General features: G+C 42.0%; 11 non-coding genes across 11 annotated transcripts; all 11 read left to right on the top strand.

The window, feature by feature from the left end:
- Positions 1-267: 267 nt before the first annotated feature.
- Positions 268-458, top strand: LOC148430426 (U2 spliceosomal RNA). Its single transcript, XR_015877520.1, has one exon. It is a non-coding gene; the product is annotated as a U2 spliceosomal RNA (small nuclear RNA).
- A 1,401-nt stretch (positions 459-1,859) lies between these two features.
- Positions 1,860-2,050, top strand: LOC148430425 (U2 spliceosomal RNA). The gene has a single exon (XR_015877518.1). It is a non-coding gene; the product is annotated as a U2 spliceosomal RNA (small nuclear RNA).
- A 1,401-nt stretch (positions 2,051-3,451) lies between these two features.
- Positions 3,452-3,642, top strand: LOC148430424 (U2 spliceosomal RNA). Its single transcript, XR_015877517.1, has one exon. It is a non-coding gene; the product is annotated as a U2 spliceosomal RNA (small nuclear RNA).
- A 1,400-nt stretch (positions 3,643-5,042) lies between these two features.
- Positions 5,043-5,233, top strand: LOC148430423 (U2 spliceosomal RNA). The gene has a single exon (XR_015877516.1). It is a non-coding gene; the product is annotated as a U2 spliceosomal RNA (small nuclear RNA).
- A 1,400-nt stretch (positions 5,234-6,633) lies between these two features.
- Positions 6,634-6,824, top strand: LOC148430422 (U2 spliceosomal RNA). Its single transcript, XR_015877515.1, has one exon. It is a non-coding gene; the product is annotated as a U2 spliceosomal RNA (small nuclear RNA).
- A 1,400-nt stretch (positions 6,825-8,224) lies between these two features.
- On the top strand, positions 8,225-8,415 carry LOC148430421 (U2 spliceosomal RNA). Its single transcript, XR_015877514.1, has one exon. It is a non-coding gene; the product is annotated as a U2 spliceosomal RNA (small nuclear RNA).
- A 1,400-nt stretch (positions 8,416-9,815) lies between these two features.
- LOC148430420 (U2 spliceosomal RNA) lies at positions 9,816-10,006 on the top strand. The gene has a single exon (XR_015877513.1). It is a non-coding gene; the product is annotated as a U2 spliceosomal RNA (small nuclear RNA).
- Positions 10,007-11,407: 1,401 nt separating this feature from the next.
- Positions 11,408-11,598, top strand: LOC148430419 (U2 spliceosomal RNA). The gene has a single exon (XR_015877512.1). It is a non-coding gene; the product is annotated as a U2 spliceosomal RNA (small nuclear RNA).
- A 1,401-nt stretch (positions 11,599-12,999) lies between these two features.
- Positions 13,000-13,190, top strand: LOC148430418 (U2 spliceosomal RNA). Its single transcript, XR_015877511.1, has one exon. It is a non-coding gene; the product is annotated as a U2 spliceosomal RNA (small nuclear RNA).
- A 1,402-nt stretch (positions 13,191-14,592) lies between these two features.
- On the top strand, positions 14,593-14,783 carry LOC148430417 (U2 spliceosomal RNA). Its single transcript, XR_015877510.1, has one exon. It is a non-coding gene; the product is annotated as a U2 spliceosomal RNA (small nuclear RNA).
- Positions 14,784-16,184: 1,401 nt separating this feature from the next.
- Positions 16,185-16,375, top strand: LOC148430416 (U2 spliceosomal RNA). The gene has a single exon (XR_015877509.1). It is a non-coding gene; the product is annotated as a U2 spliceosomal RNA (small nuclear RNA).
- Positions 16,376-17,061: the final 686 nt, after the last annotated feature.

The raw sequence follows: 17,061 nt of genomic DNA, 5'->3' as shown, positions 1-17,061 counted from the left end.
AGAGAGTATGGGAAAGAAACCCAAAGCACTTCTGCTTGTAACTAAGCTATGGTAAAGGCAAGTGGTGGGCAAAAAAAAAAAAAAAAAAAAAAAAAAAAAAGGCCCTTGCTGTGGGTCAGTCATTGCAGTAGCTGGAAGCACCTTGGACAGGGCCGCAAGCAGCAGGAGGCCGCTCTTCATAGATTATTGGTGGCTGCTCTAGCATTCTCCTTGATTGTGTGAGTCAGGTCAGAACGGAGCGTGTTTTTTCCGTGCCCTTAATGGGTTATCGCTTCTCGGCCTTTTGGCTAAGATCAAGTGTAGTATCTGTTCTTATCAGTTTAATATCTGATACGCCCCCTATCTGGGGGCCATATATTAAATGGATTTTTAGAACAGGGAGATGGAAGAAGAGCTTGCTCTGTCCACTCCACGCATTGACCTGGTATTGCATTACTTCCAGGACCGGTGCACCTTTCCTAAACTGTTATCCAAAAATAGAAAAGAACTATTTAACTCTTTCGTTTCACTTTGTTTCATTCTTACAGATTCAACAAACTAGTCTTTTGCCTGTGTCTGCACGTCATGCAATCAAATGACAATACCACCACCTGCTGCGCCTCCTGCACTCACCTGCTTGCACTTTGGCACTTCTTAACACTTCATTTGGTTTATGTACGTAACTACTGAAAATAAACAAGATCTGTTTATTTGGTGTCGTCTCGTCTGCTGCCTTATTGTGTCTACATTTGTTTTTCTCCATTTAGGCCTATGTCTGGGATTGAACCCAAATTATATATCATTGGAGTTGAGTTGCAGAGTAATTTGGAAATCAATTGCACAAAGAACGTATTGCATAATGAACGTATGCTACAGTTTGAGCTCTGATTTTCCAACCCACCCAGGTGATGCCACATTTAGATTTTGAATTCGTTTGCGTCTCTTTTTCACTTTTTTGGCACCAAGAAGTGTCAACCAACCACACGGATAGATTGAACTTTTGCACATGGATAGATTGAACTTTTGCAGTCGTGAATTGGCCATCTTTTCATTTGGACAACTTGAATATTTTGCAAACTTTGTCCCCACATAGAAATTTGGGAGACTAGGTTTATGCTTAATCATTTGAAATTGGCGCTCATTTGGTCAAGCAATTTGTTTCCAATAAATGGTTTTGTTACGGGTTTAAATGTGCCTCTTTCGGCATCGTGCGACCATCAAGAACCTTTTTGGGTCCCTATTTGCAAGGACAATCAATTGGAGAAAGCATCTCGTGGTCTGTGTCTCCCTCCAATGGACCTCAGCAAGCAAGTGCAATACTTGTAAACATCAGAACACACTGACATCAGAGTAGAATGTTGGTTGTTTTGAAAATTAGAATGAGAATGCACCAACATTCTGTGTTCTGACTGTCAACATTCTCTTCTTCCTGAACATTCCGTAGACACTGTGAACATTCCGAGCAATGTTTCTGAGCATTTCAATGAAGGGTTACACTGTCTAATAAACTGCAGGGACACGGCTCGAAGAAAGGAAGGCCGCAAAGCGTCTTTTGGGTGGGTGTGGCAGAGGTTTGCAGGAGGCGGTGCCAATGCAAATCATGCAGCTAGCAAGAGAGTATGGGAAAGAAACCCAAAGCACTTCTGCTTGTAACTAAGCTATGGTAAAGGCAAGTGGTGGGCAAAAAAAAAAAAAAAAAAAAAAAAAAAAAAAGGCCCTTGCTGTGGGTCAGTCATTGCAGTAGCTGGAAGCACCTTGGACAGGGCCGCAAGCAGCAGGAGGCCGCTCTTCATAGATTATTGGTGGCTGCTCTAGCATTCTCCTTGATTGTGTGAGTCAGGTCAGAACGGAGCGTGTTTTTTCCGTGCCCTTAATGGGTTATCGCTTCTCGGCCTTTTGGCTAAGATCAAGTGTAGTATCTGTTCTTATCAGTTTAATATCTGATACGCCCCCTATCTGGGGGCCATATATTAAATGGATTTTTAGAACAGGGAGATGGAAGAAGAGCTTGCTCTGTCCACTCCACGCATTGACCTGGTATTGCATTACTTCCAGGACCGGTGCACCTTTCCTAAACTGTTATCCAAAAATAGAAAAGAACTATTTAACTCTTTCGTTTCACTTTGTTTCATTCTTACAGATTCAACAAACTAGTCTTTTGCCTGTGTCTGCACGTCATGCAATCAAATGACAATACCACCACCTGCTGCGCCTCCTGCACTCACCTGCTTGCACTTTGGCACTTCTTAACACTTCATTTGGTTTATGTACGTAACTACTGAAAATAAACAAGATCTGTTTATTTGGTGTCGTCTCGTCTGCTGCCTTATTGTGTCTACATTTGTTTTTCTCCATTTAGGCCTATGTCTGGGATTGAACCCAAATTATATATCATTGGAGTTGAGTTGCAGAGTAATTTGGAAATCAATTGCACAAAGAACGTATTGCATAATGAACGTATGCTACAGTTTGAGCTCTGATTTTCCAACCCACCCAGGTGATGCCACATTTAGATTTTGAATTCGTTTGCGTCTCTTTTTCACTTTTTTGGCACCAAGAAGTGTCAACCAACCACACGGATAGATTGAACTTTTGCACATGGATAGATTGAACTTTTGCAGTCGTGAATTGGCCATCTTTTCATTTGGACAACTTGAATATTTTGCAAACTTTGTCCCCACATAGAAATTTGGGAGACTAGGTTTATGCTTAATCATTTGAAATTGGCGCTCATTTGGTCAAGCAATTTGTTTCCAATAAATGGTTTTGTTACGGGTTTAAATGTGCCTCTTTCGGCATCGTGCGACCATCAAGAAACCTTTTTGGGTCCCTATTTGCAAGGACAATCAATTGGAGAAAGCATCTCGTGGTCTGTGTCTCCCTCCAATGGACCTCAGCAAGCAAGTGCAATACTTGTAAACATCAGAACACACTGACATCAGAGTAGAATGTTGGTTGTTTGAAAATTAGAATGAGAATGCACCAACATTCTGTGTTCTGACTGTCAACATTCTCTTCTTCCTGAACATTCCGTAGACACTGTGAACATTCCGAGCAATGTTTCTGAGCATTTCAATGAAGGGTTACACTGTCTAATAAACTGCAGGGACACGGCTCGAAGAAAGGAAGGCCGCAAAGCGTCTTTTGGGTGGGTGTGGCAGAGGTTTGCAGGAGGCGGTGCCAATGCAAATCATGCAGCTAGCAAGAGAGTATGGGAAAGAAACCCAAAGCACTTCTGCTTGTAACTAAGCTATGGTAAAGGCAAGTGGTGGGCAAAAAAAAAAAAAAAAAAAAAAAAAAAAAAAGGCCCTTGCTGTGGGTCAGTCATTGCAGTAGCTGGAAGCACCTTGGACAGGGCCGCAAGCAGCAGGAGGCCGCTCTTCATAGATTATTGGTGGCTGCTCTAGCATTCTCCTTGATTGTGTGAGTCAGGTCAGAACGGAGCGTGTTTTTTCCGTGCCCTTAATGGGTTATCGCTTCTCGGCCTTTTGGCTAAGATCAAGTGTAGTATCTGTTCTTATCAGTTTAATATCTGATACGCCCCCTATCTGGGGGCCATATATTAAATGGATTTTTAGAACAGGGAGATGGAAGAAGAGCTTGCTCTGTCCACTCCACGCATTGACCTGGTATTGCATTACTTCCAGGACCGGTGCACCTTTCCTAAACTGTTATCCAAAAATAGAAAAGAACTATTTAACTCTTTCGTTTCACTTTGTTTCATTCTTACAGATTCAACAAACTAGTCTTTTGCCTGTGTCTGCACGTCATGCAATCAAATGACAATACCACCACCTGCTGCGCCTCCTGCACTCACCTGCTTGCACTTTGGCACTTCTTAACACTTCATTTGGTTTATGTACGTAACTACTGAAAATAAACAAGATCTGTTTATTTGGTGTCGTCTCGTCTGCTGCCTTATTGTGTCTACATTTGTTTTTCTCCATTTAGGCCTATGTCTGGGATTGAACCCAAATTATATATCATTGGAGTTGAGTTGCAGAGTAATTTGGAAATCAATTGCACAAAGAACGTATTGCATAATGAACGTATGCTACAGTTTGAGCTCTGATTTTCCAACCCACCCAGGTGATGCCACATTTAGATTTTGAATTCGTTTGCGTCTCTTTTTCACTTTTTTGGCACCAAGAAGTGTCAACCAACCACACGGATAGATTGAACTTTTGCACATGGATAGATTGAACTTTTGCAGTCGTGAATTGGCCATCTTTTCATTTGGACAACTTGAATATTTTGCAAACTTTGTCCCCACATAGAAATTTGGGAGACTAGGTTTATGCTTAATCATTTGAAATTGGCGCTCATTTGGTCAAGCAATTTGTTTCCAATAAATGGTTTTGTTACGGGTTTAAATGTGCCTCTTTCGGCATCGTGCGACCATCAAGAAACCTTTTTGGGTCCCTATTTGCAAGGACAATCAATTGGAGAAAGCATCTCGTGGTCTGTGTCTCCCTCCAATGGACCTCAGCAAGCAAGTGCAATACTTGTAAACATCAGAACACACTGACATCAGAGTAGAATGTTGGTTGTTTGAAAATTAGAATGAGAATGCACCAACATTCTGTGTTCTGACTGTCAACATTCTCTTCTTCCTGAACATTCCGTAGACACTGTGAACATTCCGAGCAATGTTTCTGAGCATTTCAATGAAGGGTTACACTGTCTAATAAACTGCAGGGACACGGCTCGAAGAAAGGAAGGCCGCAAAGCGTCTTTTGGGTGGGTGTGGCAGAGGTTTGCAGGAGGCGGTGCCAATGCAAATCATGCAGCTAGCAAGAGAGTATGGGAAAGAAACCCAAAGCACTTCTGCTTGTAACTAAGCTATGGTAAAGGCAAGTGGTGGGCAAAAAAAAAAAAAAAAAAAAAAAAAAAAAAGGCCCTTGCTGTGGGTCAGTCATTGCAGTAGCTGGAAGCACCTTGGACAGGGCCGCAAGCAGCAGGAGGCCGCTCTTCATAGATTATTGGTGGCTGCTCTAGCATTCTCCTTGATTGTGTGAGTCAGGTCAGAACGGAGCGTGTTTTTTCCGTGCCCTTAATGGGTTATCGCTTCTCGGCCTTTTGGCTAAGATCAAGTGTAGTATCTGTTCTTATCAGTTTAATATCTGATACGCCCCCTATCTGGGGGCCATATATTAAATGGATTTTTAGAACAGGGAGATGGAAGAAGAGCTTGCTCTGTCCACTCCACGCATTGACCTGGTATTGCATTACTTCCAGGACCGGTGCACCTTTCCTAAACTGTTATCCAAAAATAGAAAAGAACTATTTAACTCTTTCGTTTCACTTTGTTTCATTCTTACAGATTCAACAAACTAGTCTTTTGCCTGTGTCTGCACGTCATGCAATCAAATGACAATACCACCACCTGCTGCGCCTCCTGCACTCACCTGCTTGCACTTTGGCACTTCTTAACACTTCATTTGGTTTATGTACGTAACTACTGAAAATAAACAAGATCTGTTTATTTGGTGTCGTCTCGTCTGCTGCCTTATTGTGTCTACATTTGTTTTTCTCCATTTAGGCCTATGTCTGGGATTGAACCCAAATTATATATCATTGGAGTTGAGTTGCAGAGTAATTTGGAAATCAATTGCACAAAGAACGTATTGCATAATGAACGTATGCTACAGTTTGAGCTCTGATTTTCCAACCCACCCAGGTGATGCCACATTTAGATTTTGAATTCGTTTGCGTCTCTTTTTCACTTTTTTGGCACCAAGAAGTGTCAACCAACCACACGGATAGATTGAACTTTTGCACATGGATAGATTGAACTTTTGCAGTCGTGAATTGGCCATCTTTTCATTTGGACAACTTGAATATTTTGCAAACTTTGTCCCCACATAGAAATTTGGGAGACTAGGTTTATGCTTAATCATTTGAAATTGGCGCTCATTTGGTCAAGCAATTTGTTTCCAATAAATGGTTTTGTTACGGGTTTAAATGTGCCTCTTTCGGCATCGTGCGACCATCAAGAAACCTTTTTGGGTCCCTATTTGCAAGGACAATCAATTGGAGAAAGCATCTCGTGGTCTGTGTCTCCCTCCAATGGACCTCAGCAAGCAAGTGCAATACTTGTAAACATCAGAACACACTGACATCAGAGTAGAATGTTGGTTGTTTGAAAATTAGAATGAGAATGCACCAACATTCTGTGTTCTGACTGTCAACATTCTCTTCTTCCTGAACATTCCGTAGACACTGTGAACATTCCGAGCAATGTTTCTGAGCATTTCAATGAAGGGTTACACTGTCTAATAAACTGCAGGGACACGGCTCGAAGAAAGGAAGGCCGCAAAGCGTCTTTTGGGTGGGTGTGGCAGAGGTTTGCAGGAGGCGGTGCCAATGCAAATCATGCAGCTAGCAAGAGAGTATGGGAAAGAAACCCAAAGCACTTCTGCTTGTAACTAAGCTATGGTAAAGGCAAGTGGTGGGCAAAAAAAAAAAAAAAAAAAAAAAAAAAAAAGGCCCTTGCTGTGGGTCAGTCATTGCAGTAGCTGGAAGCACCTTGGACAGGGCCGCAAGCAGCAGGAGGCCGCTCTTCATAGATTATTGGTGGCTGCTCTAGCATTCTCCTTGATTGTGTGAGTCAGGTCAGAACGGAGCGTGTTTTTTCCGTGCCCTTAATGGGTTATCGCTTCTCGGCCTTTTGGCTAAGATCAAGTGTAGTATCTGTTCTTATCAGTTTAATATCTGATACGCCCCCTATCTGGGGGCCATATATTAAATGGATTTTTAGAACAGGGAGATGGAAGAAGAGCTTGCTCTGTCCACTCCACGCATTGACCTGGTATTGCATTACTTCCAGGACCGGTGCACCTTTCCTAAACTGTTATCCAAAAATAGAAAAGAACTATTTAACTCTTTCGTTTCACTTTGTTTCATTCTTACAGATTCAACAAACTAGTCTTTTGCCTGTGTCTGCACGTCATGCAATCAAATGACAATACCACCACCTGCTGCGCCTCCTGCACTCACCTGCTTGCACTTTGGCACTTCTTAACACTTCATTTGGTTTATGTACGTAACTACTGAAAATAAACAAGATCTGTTTATTTGGTGTCGTCTCGTCTGCTGCCTTATTGTGTCTACATTTGTTTTTCTCCATTTAGGCCTATGTCTGGGATTGAACCCAAATTATATATCATTGGAGTTGAGTTGCAGAGTAATTTGGAAATCAATTGCACAAAGAACGTATTGCATAATGAACGTATGCTACAGTTTGAGCTCTGATTTTCCAACCCACCCAGGTGATGCCACATTTAGATTTTGAATTCGTTTGCGTCTCTTTTTCACTTTTTTGGCACCAAGAAGTGTCAACCAACCACACGGATAGATTGAACTTTTGCACATGGATAGATTGAACTTTTGCAGTCGTGAATTGGCCATCTTTTCATTTGGACAACTTGAATATTTTGCAAACTTTGTCCCCACATAGAAATTTGGGAGACTAGGTTTATGCTTAATCATTTGAAATTGGCGCTCATTTGGTCAAGCAATTTGTTTCCAATAAATGGTTTTGTTACGGGTTTAAATGTGCCTCTTTCGGCATCGTGCGACCATCAAGAAACCTTTTTGGGTCCCTATTTGCAAGGACAATCAATTGGAGAAAGCATCTCGTGGTCTGTGTCTCCCTCCAATGGACCTCAGCAAGCAAGTGCAATACTTGTAAACATCAGAACACACTGACATCAGAGTAGAATGTTGGTTGTTTGAAAATTAGAATGAGAATGCACCAACATTCTGTGTTCTGACTGTCAACATTCTCTTCTTCCTGAACATTCCGTAGACACTGTGAACATTCCGAGCAATGTTTCTGAGCATTTCAATGAAGGGTTACACTGTCTAATAAACTGCAGGGACACGGCTCGAAGAAAGGAAGGCCGCAAAGCGTCTTTTGGGTGGGTGTGGCAGAGGTTTGCAGGAGGCGGTGCCAATGCAAATCATGCAGCTAGCAAGAGAGTATGGGAAAGAAACCCAAAGCACTTCTGCTTGTAACTAAGCTATGGTAAAGGCAAGTGGTGGGCAAAAAAAAAAAAAAAAAAAAAAAAAAAAAAGGCCCTTGCTGTGGGTCAGTCATTGCAGTAGCTGGAAGCACCTTGGACAGGGCCGCAAGCAGCAGGAGGCCGCTCTTCATAGATTATTGGTGGCTGCTCTAGCATTCTCCTTGATTGTGTGAGTCAGGTCAGAACGGAGCGTGTTTTTTCCGTGCCCTTAATGGGTTATCGCTTCTCGGCCTTTTGGCTAAGATCAAGTGTAGTATCTGTTCTTATCAGTTTAATATCTGATACGCCCCCTATCTGGGGGCCATATATTAAATGGATTTTTAGAACAGGGAGATGGAAGAAGAGCTTGCTCTGTCCACTCCACGCATTGACCTGGTATTGCATTACTTCCAGGACCGGTGCACCTTTCCTAAACTGTTATCCAAAAATAGAAAAGAACTATTTAACTCTTTCGTTTCACTTTGTTTCATTCTTACAGATTCAACAAACTAGTCTTTTGCCTGTGTCTGCACGTCATGCAATCAAATGACAATACCACCACCTGCTGCGCCTCCTGCACTCACCTGCTTGCACTTTGGCACTTCTTAACACTTCATTTGGTTTATGTACGTAACTACTGAAAATAAACAAGATCTGTTTATTTGGTGTCGTCTCGTCTGCTGCCTTATTGTGTCTACATTTGTTTTTCTCCATTTAGGCCTATGTCTGGGATTGAACCCAAATTATATATCATTGGAGTTGAGTTGCAGAGTAATTTGGAAATCAATTGCACAAAGAACGTATTGCATAATGAACGTATGCTACAGTTTGAGCTCTGATTTTCCAACCCACCCAGGTGATGCCACATTTAGATTTTGAATTCGTTTGCGTCTCTTTTTCACTTTTTTGGCACCAAGAAGTGTCAACCAACCACACGGATAGATTGAACTTTTGCACATGGATAGATTGAACTTTTGCAGTCGTGAATTGGCCATCTTTTCATTTGGACAACTTGAATATTTTGCAAACTTTGTCCCCACATAGAAATTTGGGAGACTAGGTTTATGCTTAATCATTTGAAATTGGCGCTCATTTGGTCAAGCAATTTGTTTCCAATAAATGGTTTTGTTACGGGTTTAAATGTGCCTCTTTCGGCATCGTGCGACCATCAAGAAACCTTTTTGGGTCCCTATTTGCAAGGACAATCAATTGGAGAAAGCATCTCGTGGTCTGTGTCTCCCTCCAATGGACCTCAGCAAGCAAGTGCAATACTTGTAAACATCAGAACACACTGACATCAGAGTAGAATGTTGGTTGTTTGAAAATTAGAATGAGAATGCACCAACATTCTGTGTTCTGACTGTCAACATTCTCTTCTTCCTGAACATTCCGTAGACACTGTGAACATTCCGAGCAATGTTTCTGAGCATTTCAATGAAGGGTTACACTGTCTAATAAACTGCAGGGACACGGCTCGAAGAAAGGAAGGCCGCAAAGCGTCTTTTGGGTGGGTGTGGCAGAGGTTTGCAGGAGGCGGTGCCAATGCAAATCATGCAGCTAGCAAGAGAGTATGGGAAAGAAACCCAAAGCACTTCTGCTTGTAACTAAGCTATGGTAAAGGCAAGTGGTGGGCAAAAAAAAAAAAAAAAAAAAAAAAAAAAAAGGCCCTTGCTGTGGGTCAGTCATTGCAGTAGCTGGAAGCACCTTGGACAGGGCCGCAAGCAGCAGGAGGCCGCTCTTCATAGATTATTGGTGGCTGCTCTAGCATTCTCCTTGATTGTGTGAGTCAGGTCAGAACGGAGCGTGTTTTTTCCGTGCCCTTAATGGGTTATCGCTTCTCGGCCTTTTGGCTAAGATCAAGTGTAGTATCTGTTCTTATCAGTTTAATATCTGATACGCCCCCTATCTGGGGGCCATATATTAAATGGATTTTTAGAACAGGGAGATGGAAGAAGAGCTTGCTCTGTCCACTCCACGCATTGACCTGGTATTGCATTACTTCCAGGACCGGTGCACCTTTCCTAAACTGTTATCCAAAAATAGAAAAGAACTATTTAACTCTTTCGTTTCACTTTGTTTCATTCTTACAGATTCAACAAACTAGTCTTTTGCCTGTGTCTGCACGTCATGCAATCAAATGACAATACCACCACCTGCTGCGCCTCCTGCACTCACCTGCTTGCACTTTGGCACTTCTTAACACTTCATTTGGTTTATGTACGTAACTACTGAAAATAAACAAGATCTGTTTATTTGGTGTCGTCTCGTCTGCTGCCTTATTGTGTCTACATTTGTTTTTCTCCATTTAGGCCTATGTCTGGGATTGAACCCAAATTATATATCATTGGAGTTGAGTTGCAGAGTAATTTGGAAATCAATTGCACAAAGAACGTATTGCATAATGAACGTATGCTACAGTTTGAGCTCTGATTTTCCAACCCACCCAGGTGATGCCACATTTAGATTTTGAATTCGTTTGCGTCTCTTTTTCACTTTTTTGGCACCAAGAAGTGTCAACCAACCACACGGATAGATTGAACTTTTGCACATGGATAGATTGAACTTTTGCAGTCGTGAATTGGCCATCTTTTCATTTGGACAACTTGAATATTTTGCAAACTTTGTCCCCACATAGAAATTTGGGAGACTAGGTTTATGCTTAATCATTTGAAATTGGCGCTCATTTGGTCAAGCAATTTGTTTCCAATAAATGGTTTTGTTACGGGTTTAAATGTGCCTCTTTCGGCATCGTGCGACCATCAAGAAACCTTTTTGGGTCCCTATTTGCAAGGACAATCAATTGGAGAAAGCATCTCGTGGTCTGTGTCTCCCTCCAATGGACCTCAGCAAGCAAGTGCAATACTTGTAAACATCAGAACACACTGACATCAGAGTAGAATGTTGGTTGTTTGAAAATTAGAATGAGAATGCACCAACATTCTGTGTTCTGACTGTCAACATTCTCTTCTTCCTGAACATTCCGTAGACACTGTGAACATTCCGAGCAATGTTTCTGAGCATTTCAATGAAGGGTTACACTGTCTAATAAACTGCAGGGACACGGCTCGAAGAAAGGAAGGCCGCAAAGCGTCTTTTGGGTGGGTGTGGCAGAGGTTTGCAGGAGGCGGTGCCAATGCAAATCATGCAGCTAGCAAGAGAGTATGGGAAAGAAACCCAAAGCACTTCTGCTTGTAACTAAGCTATGGTAAAGGCAAGTGGTGGGCAAAAAAAAAAAAAAAAAAAAAAAAAAAAAAAGGCCCTTGCTGTGGGTCAGTCATTGCAGTAGCTGGAAGCACCTTGGACAGGGCCGCAAGCAGCAGGAGGCCGCTCTTCATAGATTATTGGTGGCTGCTCTAGCATTCTCCTTGATTGTGTGAGTCAGGTCAGAACGGAGCGTGTTTTTTCCGTGCCCTTAATGGGTTATCGCTTCTCGGCCTTTTGGCTAAGATCAAGTGTAGTATCTGTTCTTATCAGTTTAATATCTGATACGCCCCCTATCTGGGGGCCATATATTAAATGGATTTTTAGAACAGGGAGATGGAAGAAGAGCTTGCTCTGTCCACTCCACGCATTGACCTGGTATTGCATTACTTCCAGGACCGGTGCACCTTTCCTAAACTGTTATCCAAAAATAGAAAAGAACTATTTAACTCTTTCGTTTCACTTTGTTTCATTCTTACAGATTCAACAAACTAGTCTTTTGCCTGTGTCTGCACGTCATGCAATCAAATGACAATACCACCACCTGCTGCGCCTCCTGCACTCACCTGCTTGCACTTTGGCACTTCTTAACACTTCATTTGGTTTATGTACGTAACTACTGAAAATAAACAAGATCTGTTTATTTGGTGTCGTCTCGTCTGCTGCCTTATTGTGTCTACATTTGTTTTTCTCCATTTAGGCCTATGTCTGGGATTGAACCCAAATTATATATCATTGGAGTTGAGTTGCAGAGTAATTTGGAAATCAATTGCACAAAGAACGTATTGCATAATGAACGTATGCTACAGTTTGAGCTCTGATTTTCCAACCCACCCAGGTGATGCCACATTTAGATTTTGAATTCGTTTGCGTCTCTTTTTCACTTTTTTGGCACCAAGAAGTGTCAACCAACCACACGGATAGATTGAACTTTTGCACATGGATAGATTGAACTTTTGCAGTCGTGAATTGGCCATCTTTTCATTTGGACAACTTGAATATTTTGCAAACTTTGTCCCCACATAGAAATTTGGGAGACTAGGTTTATGCTTAATCATTTGAAATTGGCGCTCATTTGGTCAAGCAATTTGTTTCCAATAAATGGTTTTGTTACGGGTTTAAATGTGCCTCTTTCGGCATCGTGCGACCATCAAGAAACCTTTTTGGGTCCCTATTTGCAAGGACAATCAATTGGAGAAAGCATCTCGTGGTCTGTGTCTCCCTCCAATGGACCTCAGCAAGCAAGTGCAATACTTGTAAACATCAGAACACACTGACATCAGAGTAGAATGTTGGTTGTTTGAAAATTAGAATGAGAATGCACCAACATTCTGTGTTCTGACTGTCAACATTCTCTTCTTCCTGAACATTCCGTAGACACTGTGAACATTCCGAGCAATGTTTCTGAGCATTTCAATGAAGGGTTACACTGTCTAATAAACTGCAGGGACACGGCTCGAAGAAAGGAAGGCCGCAAAGCGTCTTTTGGGTGGGTGTGGCAGAGGTTTGCAGGAGGCGGTGCCAATGCAAATCATGCAGCTAGCAAGAGAGTATGGGAAAGAAACCCAAAGCACTTCTGCTTGTAACTAAGCTATGGTAAAGGCAAGTGGTGGGCAAAAAAAAAAAAAAAAAAAAAAAAAAAAAAAGGCCCTTGCTGTGGGTCAGTCATTGCAGTAGCTGGAAGCACCTTGGACAGGGCCGCAAGCAGCAGGAGGCCGCTCTTCATAGATTATTGGTGGCTGCTCTAGCATTCTCCTTGATTGTGTGAGTCAGGTCAGAACGGAGCGTGTTTTTTCCGTGCCCTTAATGGGTTATCGCTTCTCGGCCTTTTGGCTAAGATCAAGTGTAGTATCTGTTCTTATCAGTTTAATATCTGATACGCCCCCTATCTGGGGGCCATATATTAAATGGATTTTTAGAACAGGGAGATGGAAGAAGAGCTTGCTCTGTCCACTCCACGCATTGACCTGGTATTGCATTACTTCCAGGACCGGTGCACCTTTCCTAAACTGTTATCCAAAAATAGAAAAGAACTATTTAACTCTTTCGTTTCACTTTGTTTCATTCTTACAGATTCAACAAACTAGTCTTTTGCCTGTGTCTGCACGTCATGCAATCAAATGACAATACCACCACCTGCTGCGCCTCCTGCACTCACCTGCTTGCACTTTGGCACTTCTTAACACTTCATTTGGTTTATGTACGTAACTACTGAAAATAAACAAGATCTGTTTATTTGGTGTCGTCTCGTCTGCTGCCTTATTGTGTCTACATTTGTTTTTCTCCATTTAGGCCTATGTCTGGGATTGAACCCAAATTATATATCATTGGAGTTGAGTTGCAGAGTAATTTGGAAATCAATTGCACAAAGAACGTATTGCATAATGAACGTATGCTACAGTTTGAGCTCTGATTTTCCAACCCACCCAGGTGATGCCACATTTAGATTTTGAATTCGTTTGCGTCTCTTTTTCACTTTTTTGGCACCAAGAAGTGTCAACCAACCACACGGATAGATTGAACTTTTGCACATGGATAGATTGAACTTTTGCAGTCGTGAATTGGCCATCTTTTCATTTGGACAACTTGAATATTTTGCAAACTTTGTCCCCACATAGAAATTTGGGAGACTAGGTTTATGCTTAATCATTTGAAATTGGCGCTCATTTGGTCAAGCAATTTGTTTCCAATAAATGGTTTTGTTACGGGTTTAAATGTGCCTCTTTCGGCATCGTGCGACCATCAAGAAACCTTTTTGGGTCCCTATTTGCAAGGACAATCAATTGGAGAAAGCATCTCGTGGTCTGTGTCTCCCTCCAATGGACCTCAGCAAGCAAGTGCAATACTTGTAAACATCAGAACACACTGACATCAGAGTAGAATGTTGGTTGTTTGAAAATTAGAATGAGAATGCACCAACATTCTGTGTTCTGACTGTCAACATTCTCTTCTTCCTGAACATTCCGTAGACACTGTGAACATTCCGAGCAATGTTTCTGAGCATTTCAATGAAGGGTTACACTGTCTAATAAACTGCAGGGACACGGCTCGAAGAAAGGAAGGCCGCAAAGCGTCTTTTGGGTGGGTGTGTGGCAGAGGTTTGCAGGAGGCGGTGCCAATGCAAATCATGCAGCTAGCAAGAGAGTATGGGAAAGAAACCCAAAGCACTTCTGCTTGTAACTAAGCTATGGTAAAGGCAAGTGGTGGGCAAAAAAAAAAAAAAAAAAAAAAAAAAAAAAGGCCCTTGCTGTGGGTCAGTCATTGCAGTAGCTGGAAGCACCTTGGACAGGGCCGCAAGCAGCAGGAGGCCGCTCTTCATAGATTATTGGTGGCTGCTCTAGCATTCTCCTTGATTGTGTGAGTCAGGTCAGAACGGAGCGTGTTTTTTCCGTGCCCTTAATGGGTTATCGCTTCTCGGCCTTTTGGCTAAGATCAAGTGTAGTATCTGTTCTTATCAGTTTAATATCTGATACGCCCCCTATCTGGGGGCCATATATTAAATGGATTTTTAGAACAGGGAGATGGAAGAAGAGCTTGCTCTGTCCACTCCACGCATTGACCTGGTATTGCATTACTTCCAGGACCGGTGCACCTTTCCTAAACTGTTATCCAAAAATAGAAAAGAACTATTTAACTCTTTCGTTTCACTTTGTTTCATTCTTACAGATTCAACAAACTAGTCTTTTGCCTGTGTCTGCACGTCATGCAATCAAATGACAATACCACCACCTGCTGCGCCTCCTGCACTCACCTGCTTGCACTTTGGCACTTCTTAACACTTCATTTGGTTTATGTACGTAACTACTGAAAATAAACAAGATCTGTTTATTTGGTGTCGTCTCGTCTGCTGCCTTATTGTGTCTACATTTGTTTTTCTCCATTTAGGCCTATGTCTGGGATTGAACCCAAATTATATATCATTGGAGTTGAGTTGCAGAGTAATTTGGAAATCAATTGCACAAAGAACGTATTGCATAATGAACGTATGCTACAGTTTGAGCTCTGATTTTCCAACCCACCCAGGTGATGCCACATTTAGATTTTGAATTCGTTTGCGTCTCTTTTTCACTTTTTTGGCACCAAGAAGTGTCAACCAACCACACGGATAGATTGAACTTTTGCACATGGATAGATTGAACTTTTGCAGTCGTGAATTGGCCATCTTTTCATTTGGACAACTTGAATATTTTGCAAACTTTGTCCCCACATAGAAATTTGGGAGACTAGGTTTATGCTTAATCATTTGAAATTGGCGCTCATTTGGTCAAGCAATTTGTTTCCAATAAATGGTTTTGTTACGGGTTTAAATGTGCCTCTTTCGGCATCGTGCGACCATCAAGAAACCTTTTTGGGTCCCTATTTGCAAGGACAATCAATTGGAGAAAGCATCTCGTGGTCTGTGTCTCCCTCCAATGGACCTCAGCAAGCAAGTGCAATACTTGTAAACATCAGAACACACTGACATCAGAGTAGAATGTTGGTTGTTTGAAAATTAGAATGAGAATGCACCAACATTCTGTGTTCTGACTGTCAACATTCTCTTCTTCCTGAACATTCCGTAGACACTGTGAACATTCCGAGCAATGTTTCTGAGCATTTCAATGAAGGGTTACACTGTCTAATAAACTGCAGGGACACGGCTCGAAGAAAGGAAGGCCGCAAAGCGTCTTTTGGGTGGGTGTGGCAGAGGTTTGCAGGAGGCGGTGCCAATGCAAATCATGCAGCTAGCAAGAGAGTATGGGAAAGAAACCCAAAGCACTTCTGCTTGTAACTAAGCTATGGTAAAGGCAAGTGGTGGGCAAAAAAAAAAAAAAAAAAAAAAAAAAAAAAAGGCCCTTGCTGTGGGTCAGTCATTGCAGTAGCTGGAAGCACCTTGGACAGGGCCGCAAGCAGCAGGAGGCCGCTCTTCATAGATTATTGGTGGCTGCTCTAGCATTCTCCTTGATTGTGTGAGTCAGGTCAGAACGGAGCGTGTTTTTTCCGTGCCCTTAATGGGTTATCGCTTCTCGGCCTTTTGGCTAAGATCAAGTGTAGTATCTGTTCTTATCAGTTTAATATCTGATACGCCCCCTATCTGGGGGCCATATATTAAATGGATTTTTAGAACAGGGAGATGGAAGAAGAGCTTGCTCTGTCCACTCCACGCATTGACCTGGTATTGCATTACTTCCAGGACCGGTGCACCTTTCCTAAACTGTTATCCAAAAATAGAAAAGAACTATTTAACTCTTTCGTTTCACTTTGTTTCATTCTTACAGATTCAACAAACTAGTCTTTTGCCTGTGTCTGCACGTCATGCAATCAAATGACAATACCACCACCTGCTGCGCCTCCTGCACTCACCTGCTTGCACTTTGGCACTTCTTAACACTTCATTTGGTTTATGTACGTAACTACTGAAAATAAACAAGATCTGTTTATTTGGTGTCGTCTCGTCTGCTGCCTTATTGTGTCTACATTTGTTTTTCTCCATTTAGGCCTATGTCTGGGATTGAACCCAAATTATATATCATTGGAGTTGAGTTGCAGAGTAATTTGGAAATCAATTGCACAAAGAACGTATTGCATAATGAACGTATGCTACAGTTTGAGCTCTGATTTTCCAACCCACCCAGGTGATGCCACATTTAGATTTTGAATTCGTTTGCGTCTCTTTTTCACTTTTTTGGCACCAAGAAGTGTCAACCAACCACACGGATAGATTGAACTTTTGCACATGGATAGATTGAACTTTTGCAGTCGTGAATTGGCCATCTTTTCATTTGGACAACTTGAATATTTTGCAAACTTTGTCCCCACATAGAAATTTGGGAGACTAGGTTTATGCTTAATCATTTGAAATTGGCGCTCATTTGGTCAAGCAATTTGTTTCCAA

The sequence above is a fragment of the Taudactylus pleione genome, unplaced genomic scaffold, assembly GCF_031769625.1.
Source record: "Taudactylus pleione unplaced genomic scaffold, aTauple2 ptg003829l, whole genome shotgun sequence".
NCBI lineage: Eukaryota > Metazoa > Chordata > Amphibia > Anura > Myobatrachidae > Taudactylus > Taudactylus pleione.
Note: the sequence above shows the minus strand (reverse complement) of the source record. Positions and strands in the feature narration are given on the sequence as shown.